Genomic DNA, 8357 nt, shown 5'->3' on the forward strand with positions numbered 1-8357 from the left:
TGCGCCCGCCGCCCGTGCCCGGAGCCCGGCGCGGGACCCGAGAGGCGCGAGGGGAGCGGGAGAGCGGGGTGCGTGTCGCGCAGGGTGGGGTGGGGGCGGTTATGTCAGTTCGGCCCAGAGGGTGTGTCTTTTATTTATTTATTTATTTCACAAAATTTGTCATGAGTCACATTACACAGACCTCCCCGAGGAGAGAAGGAAGCGGGTGCGGGGAGGGCGTCTGAGAGAAGTTGGTCTCAGAATTCCTTTGAGGGTTTGCAAAGCTGCCTGCCGGTCCGTTTTCTAGTTGGGGTCCCCCCCCACCCCATTTTCACTTTCGCCTCGCGGTCTAACGCTCTCGTTATTATGAACATGGATTATTCGTAACTACTTGGAAGAATGTCTTCAGCCCTCTCTGTTCCTCCGAAAGTTCTTGAACTGTTGGTTTCGTGAAGAACGTAAAATAGAATGCTTATTTTCTGAGGTTTTCCTTTTTCTAACCTAAGTAAATGTATAGGAGAGGAATCCAGATAGTTGACATTCATTTAGCTTTTTAAGCGCAACGTGCTATACCAATTTTTGTTACCTTGTTAGAAGATTCGTGGAACTTTATGACAGTTACAGGTTTTTTTTTTTTTTATAGTTTTGGTGGTTGGAAGTGGCAGTTTGATTTGTAGATTTTTAGCTGTGTCCACCTAACAATTTGTAGTAGAAGCAAATAGAGTAGCACAGTACTTTGTGTCAATATAATGACTTGAAAATTTCACTTGTCATTGGTGAGGCAAGACCAAAAATGTGCTTTGTAAGGTTAGGGTGATTGCAGTTAGGAACTGAAGTATTTATAGAAGTGCCCTCCTTGTGATTATCATTGTTAAGAACTAATGCTTTCTGTGTTGTCAAATGCTTTTACTTTTAGAAGAAGATACTGTTTTCAGAATCTATCTAATATTTCACAGTTTCCATAATAGTAACATTGTATCATGAGTTGCACAAGGAATTTATCTTTATAATTTTTTTCAGGCTTTTACTCTAGGGATTCTGCTAAGTAAACTTGTTGAATGCCTGTCGTGTCTACTGTATTACTTGTTTTTTGCAAACTTTATATTTAACTTGTAAAAACATTTTAAAATCTTGTAAAAATGTGAATATCGTTAGCAAATAGGAAAGTGATTGTGTAGGTTATCAGTATTAAAAATAGGAAACTTTTCTTTAAGTTACCAGGAAAAGTCTTGAAATTGAGGAGAACTTTAATTTGCTGAAAGTTTTAAAGGTTTGAAAGGAAGAAGCCAGGAAGTTAAATTGCCATTTTAGAAAAGTCCTATCCTCTCCGTAGAAGGCCGCTTGAAAGGGTGGCTCCTTTTTGTTTTGCATGTTGGGTAATCTGACAAGTATATGGTGTGGTAACTGCTATGTGTTGGCAAATGTTGGTAACTAACCTGTTTTAACCTGTCCGTTGACTATTTCTTCTTCAGGTAGTTGTGTGCTCAATGCTTTTTTACCTCCTTCAACCAGAGTTCAGTGAGGTATTCTGATCTTACTGAAAAAGATGAAATTTGTACATAATCATGATTATTACAATACTTTAGTAGTCGTTGTAACTTTGGGCTGCATGATTGATCCATGCCACCAGTTGCCTTCCTGAGGGGCTTAGATAGTCAGGATCAGACAAGCCCAGAAAATGTGACTGTTTTTGTGGTGGGAGGTGATGCTGCTGACTCAGATGCTGTGATTGAGGAACAAGTGCTGCTGGAAATACCATTGTGTATCTGTATCTGTTGAGATCTTTCTGCACCTTATCTATACTTTGATTGGATTATAAATAATACATGGCATAAACATGTGCCTCTTCTTAAGTAAAGTTTATAGTCACTTGTGAGAATATTTTTTGTACCTGTGTTGAGGATTATTGGTTGAGTTATTGCTTGACTGATTTTTTTATTTTATGAGTTCAATTTTTATTTTCTTGTTTTCTTAGGTTTTTGAAAGTGCAGTCCTGTCTTACTGAGTTTGTTTGCATAGTGCAGTTGAGTCCATGGAGCAACTTATTAGCTCTTTGGGTCCCCTAGACTTTATTAAATTGTATTAGTAATGGCTGAAGTTCTCAAAAGATTCCACCCCACCGAGACTTGAACCCAGGGCCTCTGCACTGACCTACATCCCCAGCCCTTTAAAATTTTTTAAAAACATGATAGGGTCTCCTTTAGGAACTCAATTGCCCAGCTCTGCTTAAACTTGCTATTCTCCTGCCTCAGCCTCCAAGATTGCAGAGTCAGCAGATGCTGCTGGACAGGGTTTTAAAAGTTATGGGGGAAGTAATTCTAAAAATGGAAAGGTTTTCTTTTTTTGAGACTATAGAAATGCCTTTGCTATTTCCATCTTCTGTTTATTTTGACATGATTGAATTTTTCTGGTGGATTATGACCAGAACAGTCACTCCTTAACTTGAACACACTAAGTCGGTTTTCTTTGCTGTACTCTACAGTTCTTACTGCTTTTGCTATGGGAACTATTTTGGGGAGTAGGAAGGAAAGACAGCTTAGTAGAGTAGAAATTGCTTAAGAAGCTGAGCGTGGTGTTGCATGCCTGCAATTCTAGCACTCAGTAAGCTGAGGCAGGAGAATCACTTGTTAGAGATCAGCCTGGACTACAGAGTGAGACTGTCTAAAAAAAAAGTGTTTAAGAAGGGTTTCTCGAGATGTGGACTGCTAGGTTCGGTAAGGACAAAAAAAGTCTTCTGTACAGTTTACCTTTTAATTTAAATTCTCTGGCTGGAATTCCACCAACAAAAACTTCAGTTCGGTTAGGAAGTATATTCTAGTCCTGTGGTGGTGAACTATGGCCCTCATGCCACAGTGGGTTGTTTGTGGTCATTGAAAGTTCTAAATAAGATTGACCATCACTATTTGCATATTACTGTGAGCTGGGTGGCTTAGCTTGCTTTATTCAGTGCTATGACATTTGCTTAGTTATGCACATTTTAATCTTGGAAAGCAGGTAATTTTTGAGCAGGAGCACTTTGGGTTTAACAAAAATTAATCTTTGTGGTATTATACAGTTTATGCCATTTTATAAACTATGTCACTTAATTACTGTAAATCTCTGCTTCTCTTCCATGTGTGGTTTTTTTTTGAGGCATAATGTTGATGTGTTGCCCAGGCTGGCCCAGGCTGGCCCTGGACTCTTGAACTTAAGCAAACCTCGTTCCTCAGCCTCCCCAGTAGCAGCTGGGACTACAGGTGTGTGGGAATGCCACTGCTTTTGTTCTCTCTCTGTCCTTTACTCTTTTTTTTTTTTTTTTTTCTGGTACCGGTTGAGTAATCTATGTTCAGAGATATTAGATATTGAACCTGAAGTTCAATAGCTTATATAGAGAGTGCCTAGAATCAAACCTAGGTTTTCAGGTTCCAAATCCTAAATTCCTTTTACTAAATCCCGAATGGGCCACTTACTACAATATAGAGGTTAAAAAGGATTTATGAAGAGGATAACAGACCTCAGTGACAATAGGGGATTGGTTGTGACACCCTAAAGGTACTAAAATCTCTAAATGCTTAAGTCTCTGATATGAAATGAAATAATATTTGCATATAACTTATTTATGCATCCTCCTGTATACTTTAAATCATCTCTAGATTACTTATAAATACAATGTAAGTACAATGCAAATGCTGTATAAGTATTATACTGTATTATTTGTGGAATAAGAACAAGGAAAAAAGTCCATATATTCAGTATGGATATAATTTTTTTCCTTGAATATTTTGGATCAGTGGTTGGTTGAATCCATAATTGCTGAACCTGCAGACAAGGGGTGCTGACTATAATTGAGTCTTTTTAATGAATACCTACTCAATCAGTCTCCTAGTTGATTTGTATTATATTTAATCCTTACAAACTGTTCATGATAGGCAGTGCTTTCCTGAAGATGAAAAAACTAGGACTTGAAAAGTTAAAAATTTTGTTTGATCATACAGTTAGTAACTGGCTGACAGGATTTCTAACTCTGGCAGACTCCACAGCCTATGCACCTTGTGTATTGCAGTTGCCACAGGAATGAATCTAGAACTCAGTAGACTCTTGTTGGGCAAGTCTGGGAATCTAACAAATCTTTTAGCATTGTTTCTTTTAAAAATGTGTCTTGAGTTTTAAGTTGCAAATATAAGAATAGGTGTGTTTGTAATTTGGAGACTTGCCTGTAAAACCTCCAGAAGATGTTAATTTTGACACTTGAACAGAAATTATGGGCCAGTTTTTCAGAGCTTCATAGATTCTTTTCCTTTCTATGCATCGCCTCACTCCCCTGCCTCCTTTTCAGCCTATGTGATTGAGTGTTCCAGTGGATAAGAAAATTTGGGAAATTAATAGAGGTTAACTAAAAAAAATCTTAAGATATTTTGGTCTCCCTGATTTCCATACAAACCAGATGGGGATAGACAGTTAAAATGATTGAGGAATTAAGACAGACAGGAAAGGTTAGAACTCTTAAGAGTTGTACTTTGAAGTTGAGTAAAGCAGTGGCTAACAAAGTTAGAAATGTAGGTTGGACATAGAAATGAAGTGGGCAGGGGTTTAATCTTGTTGAAGATCTTCAGGTAATTCTAAAGGACTTTGTCAAGGGTGATAGTGGATTGGGTAGAACAGGATGTTCTGACATATCAGTTCTTATAAATGGTCATACCACAGCGTATAATATTAGTTCTTCTTGCTAGTAATTGTCTCAAAGAGAATCCTGAATATTTTGAAAGGCTGTATATTATTTGGAAGTTTGTGTCATCTGGAAATTGGATTCTGACACAGTGAGAAACCGGCCCCTCATTTCCTTGGTCCTTGGTTCTTTTGTGGTTTTGATGAATGCATTCAGCCAAGGCACATAGACAGCTTTACAAAAGTATAGGTAGATTTTATTGTAATGTAGATATAGAGTTATGCTTTTGAGGGAGAGGGTAGATGATGCCTTGCAAGCATCTTTAGCAAGTGTTAGTTTGGATACTTTTTATGAACATAAAGTTTGCTCCTGGGGTTGAGGGGACTATAGTTTTATGATGCTTATTGACATTTTACGTAGAAGTTACTATGGAATTGCAAAATGTCTTCCTTTCCTTTTTAGATGGTCTTTGTTTCCTTAGGGGCTTTAATCATGTAAGAAATTTACAAAAGGTAAGTTCTTAATTTAAACCAGGTTCCAGTCTGAGGCAGGAGGTTATTTAAACACTTTCTTGTCTGATGTCATTGTAGGCTATGGCAGCCAGAAATACTGTATGCCTTGTTCTGGACCAAGGTGTCCAGGTATCAGAAGGACTGTGCACAGTGTGTAATCTTAAAATGTCATTGTGCTCACTTTAGGTCCGAGACCTAACAAATGATTTTAAGTATATTATACATTGAAGTCTCTGTTTCTTAACTGATGACATTTGCTATTTTGGACCCTTTGCCCACTGTTGTCCCTTAGGCACACTGATGTCTAACTATTTGCCTAAAGTAGTTAGACAGTTTGTATTAAAATAATGTCCTCAGGGGCTGGGGATTTAGCTCAGCGGCAAAGAGCCTGCCTGGCAAGCGCAACGTCGTGAGTTCCGTCCCGGTACCGGAGAAAAACCAAAAAAAAAAAAAAAAAATGTCCTCATTCTGTTCTTTTCCTTTTGTAACTTTAATACTAAAAAGAGTTTTATACAAGTCACTTTGATTAGTTCATTTAGATGCTAGAGATTACTAATACTTCTTGTAATGGAACAGATATTTGGGTAGTTCAGCATCTAGCTACTTCCTTTTCCTTTCTATGCATTGTCTTGCTGTATTTATCTTCACTGAAACTATGTTCTAAGAACTAGACATTTGTGAGTAGACAGACAAAAATATATTATTGGTCAGGAAGGAAGAGTGCTGATACTGGCACAAGAGGTTGAATAAGACATTAGGAGATTATACAAATACATTCCATAAAATCCATGAAAATAGTGTTGATATGAAAAGTGACATAATTGTGATTAAATGATAATTTCGGGGGACATTTAAAAAGTTTTGATATGTCTTCTCTTTTCTTTTCTTTGCTTTTCTTTCTTTTGACAGGGTATCACTGTGTAGTCTGAGCTGGTCTTGAACTCATTATGTAGCCCAGGCGGGCCTTATACTCACAGTGATTCTTCTGCCTTAGCCTCCTGAGTGCTGGGATTGCAAGTGTGCACCTGAATGTATTTTTTTTGTTATAATTTTTTTGAAGTTATGCTTTGATCTCAGAAGAAACAGTAGTCAAGCCTCCAAATTCCAAATGTTTTAGATTTTTTTGTTTGGAGACAAGAGTCTTGCTGTTGCTGGCCTTGAACTCACTGTGTAGCTCAGGTTTAGGCCTTAATTAACAAGACACTATGCTAGAAAGTTAGGGATTCTTTTTAAAAAATACATCATTGAGGGGGGATGTAGCTTAATGGTAAAGCTCTTGACAAGCCCTGGGCCCAATCTCTAGCACTAACCCCTAAAAAAAAATCATTGAGAAGATAAGATACTAGGAAAATGGCAGTTAGTGAGTATCTCCCCCAACCCCACTAGGAATTGAGCCAGTTTAGTCTTGCACTGAGCTACATTTCCACCCCATTTTACATTTTAAAATTTTGAGATAGGATATTGCCAAATCACGAACTTGACCAGGCTGGGGTTGAAATAGTGATTCTTCTGCCCTAGCCTCTGGGTTGCTGTGATTATAGGTGTGCGCTACCATGCCTGGCTGAGATTTTGTTTTAAAAGGAAATAGATTTGAATTTGAACAGGAAGCATCTATCCCTTACAAAGAAGACATTTTTTAGTGCAACTACTCTGTGTCAGAATTTTCTACACTTACAAAATAAAACTTAGAGGTAGTTGGTACTGAACCATGTTTTTGAAGAAAATCTGAAAACAAAACATCCTAAGGAAGGGAATATGTATTTATTATTAAACATATTCTAATTTTTATATATATCTGTAGTTAGCAAATTTTTTATACATAGATGTTCAGCTAATGTTTGTGGAATTGTTTAATATTGACTGAAGAGTATTGGTAGGAGGACTTCATGTAATAGCTTGAAGTGTAAGGGAACTAATTTTGTTTCATTTTACAAGTTATTACAATAGTAATTAAAAACTCATGACAGAAAATTTCAAGCATATTCAGAAATGGAAAGAATAGTATAATGAATCTGGTGTGTTCATTATCTAGCTTTAACACTGATCCACTCGTGGTTAGTCTATGTGTATTCCTCTTATGTCTCCCTTTTTTCTTTCATATATGATTTCCTGCAGTTATCAAATAATATCAGAGATGATAATTGCACATATTTAAAACTTTTTAGAAATATAGTGTATGGCTTAGATAGTACAAGTCCCTTGTAATATCACTCCTGTAAGTGGCCTTTCAAAAATGTTTTTATGCTGTATAATTGGTAAACTCATTGTGTAGACTAAAGCAGAAAATATTTCAGCCATAGTTTATTTTTTAGTTTAAAGATTTTTTTTTTTTTGCCTTTTAGAGACAGGGTCATGCTGTGCAGTTCAGGCTGGTCTTGAACTCATTTTGTAGCCCAGGTTGGTCTGGAACTCACAGCGATTCTCCTTGCCTCAGCCACCCAAGTGCTGGGATTACAGGTGTGCACCACCATGCCCGCCTTAGTTTAAGGATCTTACTTGACGTCATTTTTAATTCTAGAATCAGGTTACTCTTTATTCTATGGAACAGAATGAGTAATGAGTATTATTCTCCTATAGTATATTTTAAAAACTAAAAGTTATTCTAACAGTTTAGTGAGATTATTTAATTATTAAATCGTGAATTTTGAAATTCTGTATCATTTTTATTGTTTTTATGTTTTTGTCTTTGTTGTTATTTTGCTATTTTTTTTTCTCTTTAAAATAAAAAAAGTTTAAATGAAAGAGTATGCAAGACTTATATTTGGACATTCATAGTGGTTTTTAATGGATCAAAGTTTTTATTTATCTATAAAGGGAACAAAAGTATTAGTGAAAAATGTCTTTGAAAGCTTTAATTTACATTTATTACTTTCCCAATGCCTTTCCTGTTAATAATTTTTACAAGCTGTGGTACAATTGCATTTATTAGAGTTTTTCTTTCTGTGAAAAGGCAAGTGTGGAACTTTTTCAGAACCCAGTATATTTAGGCCACTGGGAAGTAGTGCCTCCCTTTTGAACAAGATAAATATATATTAATATACATCATATAGAAAAAGATACTCTGTTTCACGTATTACAACCCTAAGACTTAGAGTGACAAATGCTTAGTTTAAAAGGCAGTGTAAGCCAGGCGTGGTGGCGCAGGCCTGTAATCCCAGCACTCAGGAGGCTGAGGCAGGAGGACTGTTGCAAGTTCAAGGCCAGCCTGGGCTACAAAGTGA

The 8357-nt window shown here is 36.9% G+C and overlaps 1 protein-coding gene across 13 annotated transcripts in view; it reads left to right on the forward strand.

Annotated features, from left to right (window-relative positions):
- Nucleotides 1-8357, forward strand: part of Abi1 (abl-interactor 1) — a 101412-nt gene that overhangs the window by 626 nt on the left and 92429 nt on the right. The window lies entirely within an intron of this gene.

This window comes from Chinchilla lanigera, unplaced genomic scaffold, assembly GCF_000276665.1.
Source record: "Chinchilla lanigera isolate Chin_1 unplaced genomic scaffold, ChiLan1.0 scaffold00028, whole genome shotgun sequence".
NCBI lineage: Eukaryota > Metazoa > Chordata > Mammalia > Rodentia > Chinchillidae > Chinchilla > Chinchilla lanigera.